Source organism: Rhinoderma darwinii, chromosome 2, assembly GCF_050947455.1.
Source record: "Rhinoderma darwinii isolate aRhiDar2 chromosome 2, aRhiDar2.hap1, whole genome shotgun sequence".
Classification (NCBI taxonomy): domain Eukaryota; kingdom Metazoa; phylum Chordata; class Amphibia; order Anura; family Rhinodermatidae; genus Rhinoderma; species Rhinoderma darwinii.
This window is the reverse complement of record NC_134688.1, coordinates 154,628,738-154,653,703: the sequence shown is the minus strand read 5'-3', so window position 1 is coordinate 154,653,703 and position 24,966 is coordinate 154,628,738. Positions and strand designations below refer to the sequence as shown.

At 40.0% G+C, this 24,966-nt stretch overlaps 1 protein-coding gene across 1 annotated transcript in view; it reads right to left on the bottom strand.

Annotated features, from left to right (window-relative positions):
• SLITRK6 (SLIT and NTRK like family member 6) overlaps positions 1–19,047 on the bottom strand; it is a 56,744-nt gene extending 37,697 nt beyond the window's left edge. The window contains exon 1 of the mRNA XM_075850268.1: positions 18,635–19,047. The gene's annotated coding sequence lies outside the window, so the exon portion shown is untranslated. The remainder of the gene's footprint in view (positions 1–18,634) is intronic.
• Positions 19,048–24,966: the final 5,919 nt, after the last annotated feature.

The window sequence follows — 24,966 nt, the reverse complement described above, 5'->3', positions numbered from 1 at the left end:
TTAAAATAAGCAATACCCTGCCACTATCGCTTTAAACCCTTCTCGCAGGCATTTTTCAGATTTTCATTTAAATTTTTTCCTCCCCATCTTCCAAAAGAAATAACTATTTCAGTCAATATATCTGTATGAGGGCTTGATTTTTGTGGGACGAGTTATATTTTCTATGACATCATTTATTGTACCATATAATGTACTAGGAAAGGGGGAAAAAAACTGATTCCTCCATCTTATATATATTTTAGAAAGTTTGTATGAAGCCCGATTTTTCATTGGTTTAACCCGTTAGTGACCGGCCCATAGTCTTTTTACGTCGGTCACTAACGGGCTTTATTCCGATGCCATAGACTTTTTACGTTGCGGCATCGGAATAAGTAAACAGAGCAGGGAGCTGTCAAATCTCCCTGCTCTCAGCTGCCAGAGGCAGCTGAGGGCTGGGGGCGTCCCTGCTCTGCCGGGTGAAATCGATATTAGTATTGATCTCACCCGTTTAACCCCTCAGATGCGGTGCTCAATAGCGGGCACCGCATCTGAGTGGTATTGGAGAGAGGGAGGGAGCTCCCTCTCATCCCACTGACACCCGGCGATAAGATCGCCGAGTGTCTGTGTCTCCCATGGCAGCCGGGGGCCTAATAAAGGTCCCCAGGTCTGCCTGTAATGAATGCCTGCTAGATCATGCCGGAGGCATGACCTAGCAAATGCCTGTCCGTTTTAAACGGACAGGCAGTAATACAAAAGTATTGCAGTGTATTATAATAGTGATCGGAGGATCGCATAGTGAAGTCCCCTAGTGGGACTAGTAAAAGAGTAAAAAAAAAAGTTTAATAAAGTTAATAAAAATAAAATGTGAAAAAAAATGAAAAACACACTTTTTCCCCTTACAAACTGCTTTACTATAAAAAAAACAAAATAAGGTTAAAAAGTTACACATATTTGGTATTGCCGCGTCCGTAACGACCCCGACTATAAAACTATGACATTACTTAACCCGCACGGTGAACGCCGTAAAAAATTAAATAGAAAACGACGGAAAAATTGCTGTTTTCTGTGAATCCTGACTTGAAAAAAAATGTGATTAAAAAGTGATCAAAAAGTCGCATCTACTCCAAAATGGTACCAATAAAAACTAAAAGTCTTCCCGCAAAAAAAAAGCCCTCATATAACTGCATCGGCAAAACAATAAAAACGTTACGGCTCTTCAAATATGGAGACACAAAAACAAATAATTTTGAAAAAAATGCGTTTTTACTGTGTAAAAGTAGTAAAACATACAAAAACTATACAAATTTGGTATCGTTGCAATCATAACAACCCGCTGAATAAACTTATTGTGTTATTTATACCACACGGTAAACGGCGTAGATTTAGGATGCAAATAAGAGTGGCAAAATTTCAGATTTTTTTCTACCCGCCCCCAAAAAAAGTTAATAAAAGTTAATTAATAAATAATATGTACCTCAAAATGGTGCTATTAAAAAATACAACTTGTCCCGCAAAAAACAAGACCTTATACAGCTATGTCGACGCAAAAATAAAAAAGTTATAGCTCTTGTAATGCGACGATGGAAAAACGTAAAAAATAGCCTGCTCATTAAGGTCTAAAATAGGCTGGTCATTAAGGGGTTAAAATGGATCATACTAACAGGATGTGCCAAGGGGGAAGTGGTCTTTATTCCTACATAATATTGATGGTTATGGATTATTTCTATCCTCTCCAACCACTAATAACACACACTTCTTATGTACCATTTATTATTATTATATGCGGGGCACACATTGCTTGTTATCGCATACACCACTACTCACATTCACTTTCCCTGGAGCTGCATCGTTCCTCTGTTATTGGACTTGAGGCGTCCGGCGACCGTCGTACTGCGCAAGCGCAGGGAGCTGCGCTGTGTTTCTCCTGGCGTCGGCCCCGCCGCATGCGCACTGGGTACGGGAGGTGTAGTGCTTGGTCCTGCCCCCAGCCATCGCATAGGGCATGCGCGGAGGGCCATGATATGGGTCGGCCCTGGCGCGTGTGCGTTGTGCACAGGCGGGGGGGTGTTCTCATGCTGCACTGGGCGTGCGCGGAGTCCCGCGTCATGCAACATAGCGCATGTGTCTGACGCATGCGCATGGCGCTCTGACGGACGCCAGCTATACTGTAAGTCAACCTCCTGAGCAACGGCGGGTAGAAAAGCTAGTGATTTTATGAACTTCGTTTTCATGATATTCACTGTGCAATAAAAATGACATGTTAACTTTATTCTTCAGTTTAATACAGTTACGTAGATACCAAAATGTATATATTTTACAAGGAAAAAAATTAATAAGTCATAACTTTTATTTATTTTTTTGTCGTTTGAGTGGTATGAGGGCTTAATTTCTGCTGGACGAGTTGTCGTTTTTAATGGTACCTTTTTTTAGGGTACATGTTTTTGATCACTTTTTATTAAATTTTTGTGGGAGATGAGGTGACCAAAAAACAGATTCTGGCGTTTTACTTTTTCTTTCGGCGTGTTAAATAATGTTATATTGTAATAGTTCAGACTTATGTGTGCGGCAATGCCAATTCTGTTTATTTTTATACATTACCTTAGGGTAAAAATTGGGTTTTTAGAACTTCTAATAATTTTTTTTTTACATAAAAAAAAACATTAATAAACTAATTTTTACTTTACCTTACCATTTCAAGACTTTCTTTTGCAATGCTTTTTACACGGTTTACCGTTCTATATAAACAACATGTTAACTTTATTCTGCAGGATGTTATAGTTACAGTAACACCAAATACATACAGTTTATGTTTTGCAACTATTGCAGAAGGAAAACATGTGTTTTGGGAAAAAAAATCATTTTTGTGTCACCGTACTCCGAAAGACATCACTTTTTCTTTTTCCGACAACCTAATCAAATGAGTATTTGTTTTTGCAAGACAAATTGTAGTGTTTATTCAAACTATTTTGGGGTGCATTATTTATAAACCCTATACATTTTTCTTTAGAGAGAATGGTAAAAACACCAATCAGCCATTGTTTTCTTTCTTTATTTTAATATTACTATGTATACTGTGCAGTAAACATAATATGTTAACTTTATTCTATGGGTAGAGATGACCGAATTTTGCAAAATTAGTTTTGTTACCGATTTTATTGAATCGGCTGCCTGATTAGATTGGAATAAATTTGCCATTAATTGCAAGTGCCCTGAAAACTTGGACTCTATGACTGTATCAAGTTCTTTAAAGGGAAACTGTCACGTCCATTTTCACACCTTGGTAAAGTGTGTTGTTCCCCATTAATAGTATTTTGAAAGGATGACCCATACCTTCAGTAATTGTACTGATTGCAAAGCTTTCTCACACTGTATGTAAATTAAGTGTAAGTAGTCCGCTGTGCATTTCAGCTTTCAAAGGAGTCCAGCCTATCAATTAGATTTGGCTGCATCCCTGGAGTTGATTAACTCCACCACCTCCATGATTTGCTCATTCTAAATCCTGTGCATGTGCAGTGGAATGGTGTACTCCAGCCTGGCTTTAAATGCCTACTGCGAATGATCCTGCTCTGTGCTGCAGAAAAATATATAAGATGTTGTGGTGGGGGGAGGAGTGGTGCTGGATGGAACGAAGGGAGAACATAATGTCAAGGAGATGAGTCGTTCTGTGAGCAGATTAAGAGTAGATTGGGGCAGCCGAAACCTGTACTGCCAAGGGTATTATATGAATGCACCGGCTAATGTAAGACACAGTGGGAAAGCCAAGTAAAAGCTGAGGTCTAAGACTAAGAGTCTAAGAGGTCTAAGACTGAGCTCAAGTGTAGTCCAGCATTCCAACTGCTTGGCAACAATGACTGATGAGTGGCAAACACCTATACTGCCAGGCTTTGATCTGCATGCAACGGCCAATATAAGTCATGGCGGAAAAGCCGGGATACTGCTGAGGTTTTAGACTGAGTTCAGTCTAAAACCTCAGCAGAAAATGCTGAGTGGTCGTGAATTACATAATAACCTAAATCTAAACATTGGGAAAGGAGTAGCTTGGTGAAGCCAAACAGGTGACACACAGCCTTTTACAAAGCAGGCAAATCTGAACATTTCTGAAAATTCGGACAGAAATCGATTTTTGTAGAATCAGTTCGCTCGTCTCTACCTATAGCTCATCACAACTGCGGTTATACCATGTATGATTTTGTCTGTTTTTTTCTAAGGTCTTGTTCTCAGCTGAGAAGTAGAAATAATTGTATTTGATGTAGGCAATGCTCTGTGAGACAAATAGCCTTAACTTCAGACTAAGGTAGATTCCCACACTGCAGATTTTGTTGCAAAAATTTTTGTAACTGAAAATCAGTTACATTGATCTGAAAGGTGTTTTGGATTTCAGCAAGTAAAATCCAGATGAACTAAATAGTCGCAGAAATTTCTGTAAAAAGATCTGCCGAGTGATAATCCACTCTAATATATTTAAGAAACTTTGTAGATAATATTTGGAGATTTATTTAGCTTAGATTATTGTCTATACTGGATAAAATTATATCCCCTTCCCAACTGAGAGCAAGACTAGGTCTGTATGTATTTTCTGCCTCTGCATGCAAGCAAGAATGTTTTCATACACTGACAGCAAACTATGATGTAGAAATGGCGAAAAATTAAAAAACAAACTATATTATATGTAACCCTATAATAAGTTTATGGAGAACAACAGGCACTACTGTGACCAGTCATTGGTGAACGGTACTGGCAGAACTACATTTCCCAACTCTCATTGGAGCAGTAAGCTGGAACGAAGCAACTGTCACTGAGAGAAATAGCTGACATTTTAGACGTGTAACAGGATTTTTTTTAGGGGAGAAACAGCCATCTACAGCAAGATTGAAAAGATTAACATCTAAGAGAGAAAGGAGAAGGACTGAACAAAGAAACAAATCATCAACACTAGTGGGTCTCCTGAGGGGAGTCTCATCTCAGGGTGGTCATCGGAAGCGGTGTCACGTTGGATATGTGGACCCACTGGGTCATACCGCCTTGACTAAATGGCAGCTGGCCAACAGGACGCAGGTCACAGTCTATAGTTTGTATAGTGTACCCGTGGCAGCTCGGACAGCAGTGAGACAGGCTCTAGGCACTAGGCAACAAGCAGACGTCAGGCGTGGTGTAGCAGGACAGGTGTTGTATACGGCACAGCACGACTTCAGCACAGAACGGCACTAAATCAGGATAGCACAGGATACAGGAACAGGTACAAGAGTGGGGAACACTGGGAACTGCCAAACACTAAGAGACCATTTGCTTAGACAAACTTTGGGTACGACAACAATGCACAGGCATGGGAGGAAGGGGCTGAGCCCTTCTTATAGTCCAGGGTACTCATGGGCTAATTTTGACATTAACTTCAGGTGTGCATGCTGGCCCTTTAAGAGCCAGCACGAGCGTGCGCACGCACCCTATGGGACCCGGCCGGGAGAAGCGGAAGTGAGCGCTGGCGTCTCCTGAGGAGGAGATGGGGACCAGCACTCACAGTTCCATGGCTGCGTACGTCAGGAGGTGAGTGAACCTGACAGCCCGCGGCCATGGGCATGACAGTATCCCCCCTCTTACGCCACCCTCCTCTTGGGGCCAGAACGAGAGGGAGAACTTCTTCAGGAGTGTAGGGGAATTGAGGTTCTCTTCTGGCTCCCAGGACCTCTCTTTAGGATCAAACCCCCTCCAATCCACCAAATAAAAGGTTCTTCCACCCACTCTCTTGGTGTCCAGGTTCTCCTTTACCTCAAAAGTCTCTGATGAACCGCTGGGAGCCACTGCAGGAGTGGAAGTCTTAGAGTAGCAGTTCAAGATCACCGGCTTCAGCAGGGAGGCATGGAAGGAGTTGGGGATCTTGAGGGTAGGAGGCAGCCGAAGCTTGTAGGAAACAGGGTTGATTTGTTGCAAAATCTCGAAGGGTCCAAGGAACCTGGGAACAAACTTGTACGATGGCACCCTCAGCTGGATATTCCTAGAGGACAGCCAGGCCTTAGTACCTGGAAGGAACAGGGGAGGCTCTCGTCTTCTTGTGTCTGCTTTTCTCTTCATGCGGTCGACCGCCAGCAGAATAGAAGATCGAGTCTGCTGCCAGATCTGTACAAAGTCCCTGAATGCAGAGTCAGCTGCAGGCACATGGAACGTAGTGGAAACAGGAAGAGGTATACGAGGGTGTTGTCCATAGACAAGTAAGAATGGACACTTAACGGTGGACTCACTAGTATGGTTGTTGTAGGAGAACTCAGCCCAGGGAAGCAGCTGCACCCAGTCATCATACTGCCAGGAGATAAAGTGTTCTAGATAGTTCTCCATTATCTGGTTTATTCTCTCGACTTGACCATTGGACTGGGAATAGAAGGCAGAGGAAAAGTCTAACTTCACACCGAGGATTACGCAGAGGGCTCTGCAGAACTTTGAGGTGAACTGAACCCCCGGATCCGACACAATATGTAGAGGCAAGTCGTGCAGATGGAAGATATGATGGATGAAGAGATTGGTCAGTCGGGAAGCAGACGGTTGGCTGGTCAGTGGAATGAAATGAGCCATTATAGAGAATCGGTCCACCACCATCCAGAGAACCATCCTTTTTCTTGACGAAGAAGAACCCGGCTCCTGCCGGGGATTAAGACTTCATTATGAAGTCCCTCTTCAAGTTCTCTTTAACATAGGCGGATATGGACAGAGTCTCAGACAAGGAGTGAGGCTATACCCTACCACGGGGAAGGGAAGCACAAGGAACTAGGTTGATAGGGCAGTCATACGCCCGGGCAGAGTCACTAATTTTGACATTAACTTCAGGTGCGTGCTGGCCATTTAAGAGCGAGCACGAGCGTGCACGCGCACCCTATGGGACCCGGCCGGGAGAAGCGGAAGTGAGCGCTGGCGTCTCCTGAGGAGGAGATGGGGACCAGTGCTCACAGTTCCTTGGCTGCGGGCGTCAGAAGGTGAGTGAACCTGACGGCCCGCGACCATAGGCATGACAAGAGGGTCCTTCCATTTCTTCTTCCTGTAAACTAACACTTAATCGCTACTGCACATAGTTGGAAGCAGTTGGCCTGAATCAAGGCCGATTTCCAGGTCAACAGAAGAGTGAGTTATCTACTGTGTCTCCCCATCTGGTTGGGATACTACTGGACGTGATAAATAAAGACTCACAGCTTTGTAACTGCTGGAATCTATTTCTCAAGCAAGAGATACTGCTTCACCTAATGTTCAAACTACAAATCTTTCCCTTCTTATTAAGTGCACCTACGATTTCTAAACCTTGTTCCCATCCGCGGCAATGGGGCCCCAAAATATTGATATACAGACAGCAGCATAAAGTATAGTTTAGTGCATATATCTAGAGTGTGCACGTGCATATAAGTAGATTGGTAGAAAGTGTGCGGTGACTGTATATGAGAGAATAAGCAGAGTCATCCATCAGAGTTTATTATATTAATGTGGTCACACTATTGATATTTTATAAGATTGTTATTATTACTCCTATCTGGATGTCCTAGCTGGTTGTATCCAACTGTCAGGGGGAGAGAATTTACTCACAACCAAGTTGTAACTTTACCTAATCCAAAATCTAAATATTAAATAGTTTCCTTGTTCCATGTTACCTTTCTCTGTTAGTATATAACTTCATAGTGTATCACGTGTGTATCAATCTGGGCGGGGGTTTTCTGAGTCAACCCCTCACAGAAGTGACAAGCCCTTCTGTATACCTCTTGAGCTCCTATCAAGACTCAGGTGGGGGCACTACACTAAATATGAAGAAAGAGATTATGTTATACGTTATTACGTTAGAGACTTAATTACTTAAAATTTTACTAATTTAAATTTATACAGTGATTAAGCTTTATTTACATAAAACAGAAAAACACTTATTTGAGTGGAAATTTACTTTACCTAAAGTTAGACATTTCAGAAATCCAGTGTACAATATACACCAAGATGTGATTTATACTGAAGTGTATTTGGTGAATATAATCAAGTCAGAAACCAAACCATTCTTTGCTTATCTTTAAAATAGAATATAAAAGAGAAGTGTTGGCCTTTTCCTGATCCTGTGCCTGTTGTAGTTAAGACATGTTTATGTTACTGCAGAAGTTTATCAACTGCTTGTAAAACTTAAGAGGTGTTGTTTGACTTTCAGTATGCGGCAAGTATGTAGTTCTCAATTACGCAAAAGTCAGCCTGATACTCAGACAACATAGGATATGTCTGCTTAAGTACTTGGACAAAACTAGCGGGTTTTTTTCTGGTTTGAGTTAAGAAGAATGTCATGGTTGACTAGGAAATAAATCAAATCGTAGTTATCTTTAGTTGGCATGTTAGTTCTGGGATGTAGACTTCCTTAGCACCCAGAAGTGGTATTTTATTTACAGAAATCATGAAAAATTATTTAGACTTGAATTTTGAATATAACTTTTAGCATTTTAAGTTCTTCCATATTCAAAATATAATCCCATGAAATGCAAATACAGATAAATTATTAGTATGGTAGAAAGCATTATGACGAGAAAGTAATAGTCAAACTCTATGTAGCATATATAAGCTGCATAGATATAAGCTGCTATCCAAAATGTCATATTTCAACTAATCCATAGTGGCATAATCCTTTACATACAGAGAGTAAAATGAAGTTACCACTGATACCCACTACCCAGGCATACTTTGTCGAGCATTAGACTACGAAAATTTTAGACAGATGCTTTAGACAGATAGCATTACTGTACATTAGTTTTTATGACATTATGTAAAAGCTACATTATAAAAAGGTATACGTCTATATCTATGTCTATTATCCACCAACCCCTTTATGAATCCACGCTGAAAACGGAGAAAAGTTGGTGCAGGTTTCACAGAACCGTGCAATAATTTTTAATTCTAACTAGGAGATTTTTCCCAAACCTTCGCACCTACAAACCTTCGCCCTTTGCTGAAGAGACCAGTCAACGGTTGCACAATTCTGCAGCAAATATTAAAGGAGTTTCTGAGATCGGAAAAAGGGTAGAAATGCCATAAAACGTATCCGGTGCTCCCTGATAATCTGTGTTGAAAGTGCTGCAGCGATGACGTGCTCATATACACACATGATCGCTGCAGCCAAATCCCTGTCCTCAGCAGTATCATTTATGGCCATCTCAAAACATTCTAAAAGAGCAAAACAGTGAAGATTCTGCAATGTCTTGACCTGCCATCAAGAGGACGTCATAAATTGCTGCAAAGCCTTCTGATAATTGCAAGAATTGCAAATTATATTAAAAAAAATAAAGTCTTACCATACAAGTGCTTTTTTAAATATCCTCCTAAATTCAATGCATTAATGGCTAGATTCAAAGGTTTTCAGATGGGACCTATTGCGCTGTTCATTCAGAGCTACCTACTTTATAAACATTTATTTTATTGGCAGTTGCAAATTAGATAGAGAAGTGACATATAATAAATAGTGAAACACGGGTACTGTAGCACTATAGAAGTAAGGAAACCTACAAGAGTTGGGCAACAAACCTACAAGAGTTCTATTACACTGTAATCAATGAAAGACATTGAAGCGTTGAAAGACAGCAAGAGTGTGCAGAAACATATGGGCAGAATATTAGAAGACTACCTCCAAAGAACGCAGAGACTTATTGTGTATAACTTTATGGGTCAGCTTCTGGAAGTTCCGACAAAAAGTAATGCTATGTTGGGTCTAGTATTTTCTAACAGTGCAGAACTTGTTAAAACCTTGATAACAGTAAACACAATATAATTTCATCTTGCCTAAACTGTAAACGACAAAATGATGTGAAAGACGAACATTTCTTTTTAAAAGGGCCAATTTCCCCAATTTCTGCACTTCAGGACATAGACTGGGAGCAACTAATGTCAAATAATGATTTACAGACACTAAATGGGAGTGGAAAAAATAGGAGGTTTCCTTCAGCTCAACTTATCACGGATATGTTGTATGGTTAGCGCACGGGTCCTCGTGTCGGTATACATATTAGCATAGACAAGAAAGTAAGGATTGAATCCAGCGCTGAGTCTTGTGGGTCTGTTAAAATAGGAAGCTTCTTACAAGTTTTATTTTCAACAAAACTAAAAACAATAAGGGTATGTGCACACACACTAATTACGTCCGTAATTGACGGACGTATTTCGGCCGCAAGTCCCGGACCGAACACAGTGCAGGGAGCCGGGCTCCTAGCATCATACTTATGTACGATGCTAGGAGTCCCTGCCTCGCTGCAGGACAACTATCCCGTACTGTAATCATGTTTTCAGTACGGGACAGTTGTCCTGCAGCGAGGCAGGGACTCCTAGCGTCGTACATAAGTATGATGCTAGGAGCCCGGCTCCCTGCACTGTGTTCGGTCCGGTACTTGCGGCCGAAATACGTCCGTCAATTACGGACGTAATTAGTGTGTGTGCACATACCCTAAAAGTTGTGAGTGCGGATAATTCCAAAGTACAATAGAGGATTAGCAGTGTGAGCGGTGCCTACGCGTTTCAGACGCTAACTGCGTCCTTAGTCATGGCTTCTGGTAATCCTCTATTGTACTTTGGAATTACCCGCACTCACAACTTTTATTGTTTTTAGTTTTGTTGAAAATAAAACTTGGAAGAAGCTTCCTATTTTAACAGACCCACAAGACTCAGCGCTGGATTAAATCCTTACTTTCTTGTCTATACTAAATGGGAGTGCTTTAAATCGACTTTATACTGAAAAATGTATTCCTATAGGTTACAAGTATAAATGACTAAATTAAAACCCCACATGGCTTAAACCTCAATAAATGACAAATAAAGTAATCTAAAAAATACAAATCTGAGGGTCAGTTGTAGACTGACTGATTGAAAATCTGTAAAAAAAAAAAATAATTTTAAAATGTCATAAAATAGGCTAAAATACAAAATGTAAAGGCAGGTGGCCAAAGAAAGTCAAGCATAGCCCCAAGAAGTGTTTAAATGTAAAAAAAACAAAAAACAAAAAACAAGTTTAGAACATGTAGGAGTCCTAAATAATGGTAATAGGGAGCTGGTCACTGGGGATTAAGAGAAGGCAGTGCTGCTAAATTGGTGCTTTAGCTCTGTATATGCAAAACAAGACAGTATTTTATGTAGGCAGTGCCTATATTGGCTAGGATGGTCAAAGAAAGTTAAATACAGTAAATGGACATTCTAAGTATTTGGACATCCACTTGGCAAATACGATTTAATGTGGATACATGTAAAGTTATGCATCCGGGAACTAATAATCTGCATGCACCAGATATACTACGGGGGTATTAACCCCTTCCCGTTGTAAACAGCTTTCAGATTTTAATTTTCGTTTTTTCCTCCCCACCTTTTAAAAGCCATAACATCTTTATTTTTCCATCGATATAGTCCTATGAGGGCTTGATTTTTCTCGGGACAAGTTGTAGTTTTTCGAAGCACCATTTATTTTGCCATATAATGTGCTAGGAAATGGGAAAAAAATATATTTGTGTGGTAGAAAATGAAAAAAACTGCGATTCCTCCATGGCTTTTTTACGGAATTCACTGTGCAATTAAAACAATGAGTTAACTTTATTCTGTGGGTCAATATGATTATGGTGATACCAAATACAGATAGTTTTTTCTATATTTGACAAGTAAATACCTAAGAGTAAAAAAGAAAATTTATTTTGTGTCGCCAAATTCCGAGAGCCATAACTTTTTTTTTATTTTTCAGTCGATTAAGTAGTATGAGGGCTTACTTTTTGCGGGATAAGCAGTAGTTTTTATTAATACCATTTTGGTGTACATGCGACGGTCTGATCACTTTTTATTTCATTTTTTTGTGGGAGATGAGGTGACCAAAAAATAGAGATTCTGGCGTTTCCATTTATTTTTTTTACGGCGTTCACCGTGCGGTTTAAATAATGATATATTGTAATAGTTCAGACTTTTACGGATGCGGCGATACATATTATGTTTATTTATTTATTATTTTACTATGCTCTAGGGGGAAAATGGGAAAAGGTTTTTTTTTTTAACTTTTAATATTTTATTTTATTTTTTTACACAAAAAAAAACTTTATTTAACTCATTTTTACTTTTTTTATTAATCCCCCTAGGGGACTTCAACCAGCAATCGTTAGATCGCTTGCACGATATACTGCAATACTAATATATTGCAGTATATAGTGATTCTGACAAAGATGGCGGACCTAGGGGCCTTCATTAGCGATTGCGTTGCGGTTGGCGCGATTTGCTGTTAGAGGGGGCCGCCCCCTCTTTCTAACAATTTAAATGCTGCGGTCGCTATTGACCGCAGCATTTAACGAGCTAAACGAGCGGGATCGCGATGACGCTCGTTAATCTGAAGTGTCGGCTGTAGCAAACAGCCGACACTCGCATGGTATGGAGCGGGTTCACTCCGTGAGCACGCTCCATACTTCCCCTATCCAGCTATGACGTAACTGTATGTCATATGTCGGGAAGGGGTTAAACTTGTAGAGTCACTTGATGAGAATGATCTGGGTGTACTTGTAGCAAACAGAAGCAGCTGATTGATATTGCATGCTGTTATTTAGTAGAAGGCCAGCAAGGTACTGTCGTGTATTGAAAGAGGCATGGACTCGCGGGATAGGGATGTAATATTACCACTTTACAAAGCATTAGTGAGGCCTCATCTAGAATATGCAATTCAGTTCTGTACTCCAGTTCATAGAAAGGATGTTCTGGAGTTGGAAAAAATACAAAGAGGAGCAACTAAGCTAATAAGGGGCATGAATGATCTTAATCATGAGGAAAGATTAAAATAATTAAATTAATTTAGTCTTGAAAAGACACGACTAAGGGGAACAAGATTAACTTGTATAAATATATAAATGGCCGATACCAAAAATATTGTGAAAAACTGTTCCATGTGAACTAATTTCAAAAGACAAGGGGGCACTCCCTCCATCTGGAAAAAAAAGTTCAATCTCCAGAGGTGACAAATCTACTTAATCTTAAAAGCTGTGAATCGGTGGAATAGCTTACCTCAAAAGCTGGTCACAGCAGAAACAGTAGATGATTCAAAAAGCCTTAGATAATTTATTAGAATAAAATAATATCAACCTATAAATATATAAAAGATATATAAATGTCTTGTTTAGATGTTGATGCAGTCTGAGCGCACTTGGGGACAGAAGGGAGTTTTTTCCTATTTAGGGCAGATCGATTCATGCCTTTATGGATTTTTTACTTTCCTTTCATATCAATAATGGTAAAACAAAGTTCTAAAGTTTAGCCATACCCCTTCCCTTCATCCACACCCTCTCCCATCCCTTGCTTTGACTTGATGGACATGTGTCTTTTTTTAACCATACTAACTTTGTAACTATTTCCATGAGACTGTTTTTGGTTCAGTCATAAATGCAGGTCCAGGGTACTTTTATCTCACCTGGAGGACCATTGCTGTACAGAGGAAGTACAGCATGTACAGATGTGTCCATCCTTACTTTTGTTTGAATTTAGTTAAGGGCTCCAATTTCTCGTGAAACCCTTGGCAGACTGCAAATCTTCTCACAACCACTGGGTGTCCACACTTAGACACATAAAGCATAAAAATCTTGTGACAATATCAGCAAATCATGTTTTGTTTTTTGTTTTTTTCAAAGCTGGTCATCTCACGCCACACATCTCAGGATATGTTGAGGTAAGGAAGAACACAAGCTCATTTGTATAATACATGTGCATCGGCCATGATAGATTTTTGGCAGCTATTTAAACAACCAAAATAGCATGCTAGATTTAAATAGTTTATTTTTTGTCTGTGACAGTACGATTGATCTTATAGTCATATAATATTTAAATGATATATAGCTTATTTTTTTTTTTTACACACTGTCCAATAGGTTCTCCACATACATTTAAAAAAAAATTGTGATGAATAACAAAAGTTTAGCTGTGGAATAACATGGCTTGGTTGGAATGGCAAAGTTTGTTTTTTTTCATATATTTGCATTTAGTTCTACCAGCAGTGACAATCAAGCTTTGAGCTAAATGGTTAAGTCATTTGAGACAGGTTGGTTTCTAAGAATACACTGCCTAACAACCACAGCCTTTTAAATGAGGTTGACAGGCAGAAAACAGAGTCAGATTACAACTGCCCTTCGCTAAAAGCACAGAGGTCCCCTAAGATTAGCCTTAGAATGGTTGTGATTCATTTGAATTGATAGAACAGATGAAAAGCATACATTATTTCAACCATATAACTATGTAGTTGTGCAATGCATTGTCTATAAACCCAAAGGCTAGCCTGGAAACTACTCTTGTGTAGCTTTCAGAAGGGGTGTGATTTCCGTGAAATATGGTCTCATTTGTTTGATTCAGGGCTTGAGTTGAGTCTGTGGTTTGAGAATGTACATCAGTTTTATTACTAGTTAGGTTAATTTGAATAAGGTTATGCTCCAATTTGCATTATTTCACACTATTTGTTTTGAATAAAAGAAACATGAAGGAGAAAGTGAAAATATATCAGCCAATGCATTTCATACATCTCTTTCTAATCTGTATTTTTGGAAATTAAACAAGAGCTGCAGAGGCATTACTGATCCACTTTTAGACTGCGTAACGGTGCGGGGTGTGGACCCACTAGGTCGTACCGCGTAGCGGGATAGCAGCTAGCCAAACAGGTACAATACAATGTTTATAGTCCAGAAAGGGTACCCGAGGCAATGTAGACAGTAGTAGTGGATTCAGGCTAAGATGAGGCTCCGACAGTAGACAGACACCTGGCGGGGTGTGACACAATAGATGCAGCGAAAGACACAACGCGACTGCAACTGTTGATGGCACAGAGGCACGGTAGCACGGGATACAGGGTAGAGGCAGCAGGAATGGGAAACACTTGTGTTACCTAATGTTTGTCATTGCAAATGGTCTCCAACAACGCTCAGGCAATGATGAAGAGGGCAGAGTCCCTTTTATAGTCCAGCAGCATTCTCGGCTATTTGCAGATTTTCTGCAACTGTGCGCGCACTGGCCCTTTAAGGCTGTGCATGCGCGGGTGCGCGCGCCCTGCGGGAGACAGTGTCTGGACCAGGAAGTGAGTGCCTGCGTCTCTCAGGAGGGAGATGCTGCCGAGAACTCACAGCACGGTCCGTGGCCATAGACGTTACAGACTGACTATCTTTAGAAAATGATCTCCTAATGGATCCCATTGAATCAGGGGCATAATGATAGAGGATGTAGAGGGTGCAATCTCATCTAGGCCCTGGAGCCGGCTATGAGGAGACAGTACTATAAATGACACGTGATAGAGGGGAAGTCCTGGGTCCTGGAGCTTCAAGTTACGCTTCTGCATTGAATTGTACAGTTTGTAAATGGAAAACAGATGATGGAAAAATGATTAATCTATCTATTTCTAATCCCCATTTTTTTTTAAACTAAGTGACAAAAGCATTAGATTATTGCCTGATGATCCCACTAATTTTGGCCACATCTGCCAACAAACTAATGTGTATAGAGACTGTCTCCCAATGGCAGATGTCACAGTAAACAAGGATCAGCATGTACGCTTGCCCAAGCTGAGCACGTATGTTTATAGGGGGGGGGGTCAAGTGAGATGGCTGTGGGTCACAAGAGTTGGCCGACAGCTATCTAAAGTGTATAGCCAACTTTAATGCTAACTGTAATGAATAGGACATAAATATAAAACGAAGGGAATCAATAGAAATCACATTTAATTTTCTCTTAATTCTATTGGTACTTAAAAAAAAAAGGTTTCCACTTATTTGCACAACTTTTCGCTATCTAAAGGTCTTCTCACCGTGTAGACATGGCGCTTTAATATGCTAGTGGGTATTTTGAATGTAGGATTACATTCCTTATAGAAGTCCATCTATGTGTCGTATTTCTATTATTCACTGTCGGTAAGCATTCCTGTAGGAGAGATGCCCTGTCTCTTTAGTTCCAACTATAGGTGGCTACCCTGTAAGTCAATGCCGACCTTTTCAAGAGCCTTTAAAAAAATGGCTGGGTTTTCAGTCAAACCAGGGATACTCATCTGTAGACGATACTGTCCACAAATGGCACTAGAACAGTTTTCTTCCCTCTGGTGGACTGCTATTTTGCATACTTTTTCCCAGGGAGAATTGCCCTAAAGACTCCATACCGGCTGGATCTCCGCAAGAAAAATTAATCCTTTCCAAGAACTGATGTCCTGAAGTTATAACCACAAGTTCATTCACTGATGGAGGAAACTGCATATGACCATTTTTATTAAAGACCATAACTATTTTTACCATAGAGCCAGCTAGGAAGGTTCATGGGGCAGGAGTTGCACAATAACTACATATATTTATTGTATACATTTTTTGTTTGTACAGTACCTGATCTCACTAACCCTTTGATCACATCCCTAAACATATAGAGGAAATATTGGATTAAAAAGATGTAAGTACACAACTGCTACTGAGGTTATAGGGTGTATTCATATTTAAGGTCTATAGATTCTCTAGTAGAGGTACTTTTTTAGGGTAGTATTAGTAGTACAGGTCATATTAATCCATTCTGTAAAAGTTCAAATAACCATTTCAATCTGTACATTTTGGCTTATTTCATAACACACGTATGTAGTATTTTCCTGATGCTATTTGAGATCTCGCTTTTAGAGATATTGCTGTTTACACGTATTAAAAATTGCTCATTCATAGGATGCTTTCTTGAGCAAGGTTTTATCATTAACCTAATAAATACAACAAATATGGTACCAATTGTGGAATAGTTCCTATAATAGGTGGTCAAGCTGTAATTCTGTCATAAGTTAAATTACACATTTCCATTAGTAACAGAATTTTCTTGGCATACTTAAGCAGACACATGTAAATGATTATACAGAATTAAGAAGCCACCATAATGGAATATGGTGTTTATTAACTTTGGACATATTAAAGTAATTAGTAGATCAGTCTTCTAAGGAAAATGTTTCTTCTAATTATACCAAACTGTTCTTTCTTATTTTAGATATCAAACATCCAAAGGTCATATGAAAGGTCATATAAGGATATCTAATTACTAACAATTTATATAGTATTACTAACCCATATAGGAGCAGGGCTTCTAGTTCTGTAGATACTTACAAATACATTGAGTAGGAGTTTGGTGTAATTATGATTCTTCATGTTTAGATGGCTATACAGTATGGAAATAAAGTATTCTTCCATATAAATTAAAGTGAGACCTCTGTAGTATTCACTGGATATAAAAAGGAATAAGACGAGTATATTACCAGCTGAAAGCTATTAAATGGAATTTACACTCGCCTAATTATCACATCCTGAAAGCTTGGGTTTTGGAGAACACACATTTCTGAACATGTTTTTGGTAGAGACTTAATACTCAAGTTTGTAATTTATAAACATCTCTGATTTTAATTAAAGTCCAGCAGGGTCTTCTTAAAAATAACTTAACAAACAATGGAAAAAATGACACATGATCACACATTAAACTGTGGATACCGGATGTATATATAAATGTACAGTGTGTGTACACAGCGTGTGGATGTACACAGAAGGGAAGAAGTACAAATGTTTAGGTCACAACATACTTCAAGCTTGATTTCAGTAGACTAATGCATTTATACTTTTCTCCAATAGACTAACATAAATTCAAAAAAATTTGTAGCATCTTTTAATGCTGAAATCAAGTTGTATAGCCAAGTACAAATATAGATCTGTAGGGATTGCTTTTCATATCCAACAAAAAAAAAAATGGAAAAACTGCACAGGTAGCGTTGAAAGTAGCTGTGTATGACTAATGTCCACACCACACCTTGCAGTCAAGAAACCAAACACACATTCTGAACAAGAGGAATTAATCCAGAGGGCATTTCAGTTTTTTTCTGCATTTCAGACAAGTCATACTTAAAATAATTATAGCAAATGTTAAAGGTTTGTAGAACTTTATTTTCATAAATATTTATCTATCTACCAAAGCAGAACAGAGTTTGTCATACTCTTCTGTGGTTTTCCATAGGACCGCAGTTCTACTTAATTTTTAGTCAGTTATTACAGTGCATAAAGGAAATCGCTAAATGACAAATTAACTCATCTAGAGATGTAGCAGAGTGAAACCTGTCATTTAGCTCACTAAGATAAAAATGATTTATGCCAAATGACAAACATCTAGATATGTAATATCTTGAGAGAGATGAGATGGATGGACAGGTAGATAGATACTCAAAAATTAGTTGAAAAGTTCAAACATGATACACAGGGTTAAAACCATAATATGTGTGCCAACAAGTTTTAAAATGAATTGACCAAGGCTTGCAGATGCAGACTACCTGTTTCAAAGCGTAGGTTAAATCACATATAGCACATTATGATATCGTCGGGAATTAAAACCCAAGTCTACTCTACCTGCATAGATGCTTCTCTTAATGTATAATACTTTATTGCTGAATATTGCTTAACATCCATCACTTTAGGACAGAAGAAAGGCTCACTTTTACTGAACAGGTTACTATTGTGCAGCAAGTATTGTTTTTATATCTATGTACAAAAGTAACAGAACTAAAAGTCATGTAACCACAGAACTATAATACCACCAGATAGTTATTTACACAACTTGTTCTGTATTCTAAAACAAATCTCCCGATGTATTGCATAATGTTACCACTCATAGATTATACCCTGCATATTCTTACCTGTGAAGCAATAAGATCAGATGGTGAACAAGTCCCAACAGTCAGGCTGGTATCTGTCTTCCTTCAAAGCAAAACCTTTCACAAGGGAAAACATTGCCATCTCAAAATGAACTTTGCTGCAAGCTTGAACATATCCACAGTGATGGGCACAACCCAAGGAGCGAGCTGAGGCTCTCAGTGCACAGTTAGCTTGTGGTATAATACAGTAGCTGATCCAGTGACAGGCATCCCTGTCTTATTTAAAATTCAGAGCACATATCCAGGCTAGCTTGACTTTTACTTGATGAGCTTAACCCTTTCCAGGCTGTAGTGCAGCAGACAGATACTTCTGACAGATCCTTCCATTGAGCTGCAGATGTAGTCTGCCAGCTTCTCTATTCTCATTCCTCTCTTTCTAGTCTTTCTTGCTAGCTCAGATTACTATTAGTCAGATTGTTAGAAGCAGGGAAATGGGCGTAAACAAGGAGATTTCTTGGCTTTTGACTGAGCCTTCAAGCCCTTCCCAGTAGAGAGGGCTTAATGTGCGAGTGTCATTTTACACACAACTCCACCTCATTATTTTTGCAAAGTCTCCTTCTCTCTGCTTCCATTCTATTATTTATGCACACACACACACACATATATATATATATATATATAGAGAGAGAGAGAGAGAGAGAGAGAGAGAGAGAGAGAGAGAGAGAGAGAGAGAGAGAATCTGCGCATCCTGGAGTTGTCACATTCAGCACACTGCTGGGTGACATTCTAAAGTAAATAGAAGAGAATTGTACTCATGTGTAGGTGTTTTCTGCATTCTGGTGAAGTGAAAAATACTATAATTACCTGTATCTCACAAGAATTTGTTTGAACTGCGCATCCTTTATTGCTATTTTTTTACCACCAAATGTAAAAATAAATAAATGTGTTTCTGTTAGGGGAATAAAGTGCCAGTGGAAAGCTACATTTTCCCCCAGACATCTTTTAATCACACTGCTGCAATTGTCCCTGCCACTTTCTGTCAGATAACGTATTTATGACACATTTGAAGGATATTGAACATGGCATTAATGGCAAGTGGCAATTGTGTAATGGTTTATTCAGAAACATATTTATTCCATACCATTTAAATGTACTATCTGGGCTAATTTTATAACAGTGGCTGTCCATGCACATTCAGTAGTCACCAGTTCAGCTGGCAATTACATCCCCAAATGCCAATATTAAAAAAGTGTGTACACAGAAGAAAGGGAGCCCAAGAGCAAGGATCAAATTGGGGCACCACCTTAGAGTGTTGGATAATGGCAACCAGGACTGAAGGGCTTGGTGCTGGTCATCCCCTGTCCATGACTCTTGTACCAAGTCACCCCACTCTTGTTTGCTAACATTTCAGTGCCTAAGGAGAGAGGATTCCTTGAAAGCTTCTCACTATCCAACAGCAGCTGCAGAGGCAATGAGACCAAGCTTCAATGAGGTTTCTTTCTCTCTCTATGTCTCTGTCTCTTTCTCTCTCTCTCTCTCTCTCTCTCATCATATTTTTTCCCTACGTCATGCAAAAAATTTATACTGCAAAAAATAAAGGGATGCAATTGTATACCACTGCCATTGAATTTCATAATTAAAAAAAATAAACAACAAATTATGTATTCTTATTGGTGGTTCTAAAAAATATTACTCTTTTCAGTACCCTAGAAAGAAAAACAACATCTGGATATAAAGCTGTCAAACATATGAAGCTTATGAGTACGTTACAATATAAATCTTTTTTTGGTACGCAGATTTTTAAGAAGTGCCAACATAGCCCTAGGCCAAGTGAATTCACACATGGCAGATTTTGTTGCAGAAATTTCACTTCGTTCATTCACTCACTCATTATTTCTGCAGCAAGCACATACATTACTTAAAGTTGCATTTTGATTAATGAAATTTATTTTCAGTCTCATTGATTTCTGAAACAACATGTCTGTGCACAGTGCAGATTTGGTCAATGTTGGACAGGGTTTCTTGGTTCCACAAGAGGGAATGATTCACAGGGCCCACCCTCCATCTATAGAGAACTTGATGACGTTGATTTTTAATCACATCATAAACTTTGTTGTTACCATTGTATACACAGGATAAAGCAACAATAAGCCTATGCTCCAACGTAGCGCAATTGCTGAGGTTTTTCTGTCCGAATTTGAGGGCGGAAAATCCACATTACATTACAGTAGCAGCAAAGGGGATCAGATTTAAGAAATTGCATCCACGCACTGCGGAAGATGTCTATTAACCCCTTCCCCCTGCTGGCATTCTGGGCCCTAATGTCCAAGCCATTTTTTAGATTTTTCCATTGTCACATTCGAAGAGCTGTAACTTTTTTATTTTTGCGTCGGCATAGCTGTATAAGGTCTTGTTTTTTGCGGGACGACTTGCAGTTTTTATTGGTACCATTTGAGAGTAGATGCGACTTTTTGATCACTTTCTATCACATTTTTTTAAAGTCAGGATTAACAGAAAACAGCAATTTTTCCATTGTTTTTTATTTTATTTTTTACGGCGTTCACAGTGCGGGTTAAATAATGTAACAGCTTTATAGTCGGGGTCGTTACGGACGCGGCGATACCAAATATGTGTAACTTTTTTGCTTTATTGTAGTTTTTTTTAATAGTAAAGCATTTTGGAAGGGGAAAAGCTGGGTTTTTCATTTTTTTTTTTTCACTTTTTTTTTTTATTAACTTTATTAAACTTTTTTTACTTTTTTACTAGTCCCACTAGGGGACTTCACTATCCTCCGATCGCTATTATAATACACTGCAATACTTTTGTATTGCAGTGTATTACTGCCTGTCCGTTTAAAACGGACAGGCATCTGCTAGGTCATGCCTGCGGCATGATCTAGCAGGCATTCGCTGCAGGCAGACCTGGGGGTCTTTATTAGACCCCCGGCTGCCATAGAAGACACAGACACTCGGCGATTTTATCGCCGGGTGTCAGTGAGATGAGAGGGAGCTCCCTCCCTCTCTCCAAAACCACTCAGATGCGGTGCTCGCTATTGTGCACCGAATCTGAAGGGTTAAACAGGTGAGATCGATACTAATATCGATCTCACCCGGCAGAGCAGGGACGCCCCCAGCCCTCAGCTGCTTCTGGCAGCTGAGAGCAGGGAGATTTCACGGCTCCCTGCTCTGTTTACTTTATTCTACAGCAGCGACGTAGTTTGGCGGCGCTCTAGAATAAAGCCCACTAATGACCGCCGTAAAAAGACGTATCGGCGGTCATTAAGGGGTTAAGAAATCAATTTGCAGTGCAGATTTTTTAATCCACAGCATGTCATTTTATGCTGCGGAATGGTTGCAAATTTGCTGCAGATTTGCCCATTGAGTTCAATGGGGAAGTAAAAATCTGCAACAAATGACAAATGATGCTTATTTTGCTGCGAAATGCCTGCATTTCTGCAGCAAAAATCGCAACTAGTAGAAAAAAAACAACCTTTTTCTAATTTAAAATAAAATAAAACAAAAGAACCATACTCACCTCCCCTGGCACTCCCACAGCGAAGAGTTCCTGCTCTTTTTGGCTGATCTGTGTTAAGCCGGCCTCCTGGGATGACGTTTTGTCCCATGTGGCCACTGCAGCCAATCACAGGCTACAGTGTCACATGGGACAAGACATCATCCCAGAAAGGCCGGCTCAACACAAACCAGCCAGAGGAACAGGGACTACGGCATGGTCAGGGAAGGTGAGTATGGTCTTTTCTTTTTTTTAATTCATTCTTTTTCTCTGCATCGGAAAAATCCGGACATAAATCTTCACCAAATGAAACACAATTTGGTGCAAACTTTAGACTGGAATTTACTGCGTAATCCTGTGGTTTTCTGGTGGGCTAGTCCGACCCTAGATTTGGTTAGTATTTTTCGTCAGTATATTTAAGCCAAACCAGGAGAACATTAAGAAAAGACAAGTATAAATCTTTCCACTATACTTTAGGATCGGATCCTGCTTTGGCTTTAAAAACAGATTAAAAATACTGAAAAAATTGGCACTGTGTGAATGTGGTCTTAGTTCTTATGGTGATGATGATAACATGGTTGAGAAACGCCCTTGGCAAAGTCTATCTCAAATGAATGTGGGGAATAGTATAATCAGCTGTGATAGTACACATGACTGATCTCATTTTCCTCCCCTCCCTCCAGGAACAAACACCCAAGGTTACATTCCCCTATAAATGTCAGGATCCACTAACAGGAATTAAATATATTAGCTGTGTCACAAGCATGGGAAAACTGGTTCAACAGTCATTTGACACAGTTATGCAAACTTAAACATTGCTTAATAAAAGTACTGAAAGAATAAATGTAATGTTTGCATTGGCTTTACCCTTGATTTCTTGAATTCATCAGATTAATAACTGCAGAAGCTGCTTTGTCTGAAATCCACACATTTTTCCCCAGGTGTTTGAAATGCATAGTACTGGATGATAGGGAGAGTAGAATAGACAACTGCCCGGAGGTATCTATCGCCTAGTGGTTTCTACTACCCAGTCCTTTTTGGCACTCACAGATGCTCTCCTCATGCAGGACTTGATAAAACAATAGCAGGAAACTCTCTTTTCTTTTTATATTATCCCAATCTATTGATGCTGATTAGAACATTGGTGGCAATGTCATATGTCACCATACCTCAAATGTAAGGACAGCATTATATATGGGTATCCAGTAACTTAGGATTTGATTAAAAAACATATTTCTCCCCTATGGTTGCTATGTATCTGATTTCTTAAGGGTCTTTTACACGGCGCGATTATAGTGTAAAAATCTTAATATTGAGTAAAAGTTCACAAGTCAGTCATTGGGCAGTAAAAACCTGTGCAGCTAATGCAAGATCAGCACAAATTTGCTTGTTTGTCAATCATTTTAAAATGATTGTTTCGGTGTCACATCCCCTCGTGTAAACAGGCATCTTCTAATCGTTAAGGGGGGATTCACACGAGCATGTATTCGGTCCGTGCGGGCCGCGTGGTTTTCACGCGGCACGCATGGACCAATACAAGTCTATGGGGCAGTACAGACAGTCCGTGCTTTTTGCGCAGCGTTTGTCTGCTGCGCAAAAAGCGCGACAGGTTCAATAACTCTGCGTATTTCGCGCATCACGCACCCATTGAAGTCAATGGGTGCGTGAAAATCACGCGCACCACACGGAAGCACTTCCGTGGGACGAGCGTGATTCGCGCAACAGCAGTGAAAAGGATGAATGAAAACCGAAAAGCACCACGTGCTTTTCTGTTTCCGAACATCCTAACGGAGTGTCTTTGCGATGAGCGAAGCCGGACAAGCGTACCGAACTTATCGGGTTCGGCCAAACTCGTTTTGGCCGACCCCGGCAAAAAAATTATCGGTACGCGACGTCAGGAGATAGTCACTGTCCATGGTGCTGAAAGAGTTAAACTGTTTCAGCACCATGGACAGTGACTTGTGATCCCAAAATACATTAACCTGTAAAAAAAACCGAAGTTCTAACTTACCGATTACTCCTGTCTCCTTCCTGCAGTCCGACCTCCCGGGATGACACTTCAGTTCAAGTGACAGCTCCAGCCAATCACAGGCCAAGCACAGGCTGCAGCCAATCACAGGCTGCAGCGGTCACTTGGACTGCTGCGTCATCCAGGGAGGTGGGGCCCGATGTCAAGAGAGGCGCGTCACCAAGGACGCGTCACCAAGGCAACGGCCGGGAAGTTCTCGGTAAGTAGGAACTTTATCTTTTTTTTTTTACAGGTTTTTCGCTGTTGTTTTCGGCATTCACTGTCGAGGGTGCTGAAAGATTTAGCTCTTTCAGCACCTTGGACAGTGACGGGCGTTGACAAGCCTCATCTCTATGATGCCGGCTGCGCGAAAATCACGCAGCCGCGCATCAGACACGCATGACACACGCAGCTGTCAAATGTTTTTTGCGCTCGCAAAACGCTGCGTTGTTTGCGCGCGCAAAAACGCAACGTTCGTGTGAATCTGCCCTTACAGACGGGACAGGAGATGTGGAATTGTTGGGTGGAAATACAAGCAATCTCAATAGCGATCACTAAATGCATGTCTTTCTAATGTTTATGACTCTCAATATCATTGATAGGCACTCGTTTTTGCCAATTTATATTGATGCGTAAAAGAAAACAGCACTGAAGTTTGCGAACATGCATGATTGAGATTGTTTTGTGTAATCAAATTGGGCCATAACCTGTTGTCTCTTTAACCCCTAGCCGCGCCAGTACGTAACTGAACTTCCTGGCGAGGGGTTACTTCCTGCACAAGGACGTACAGTTACTGAACCGCTCCCAGTGAACACTGTCGGGAACCGGGAGGTCAGCTGTCCCTGACAGCTGACAC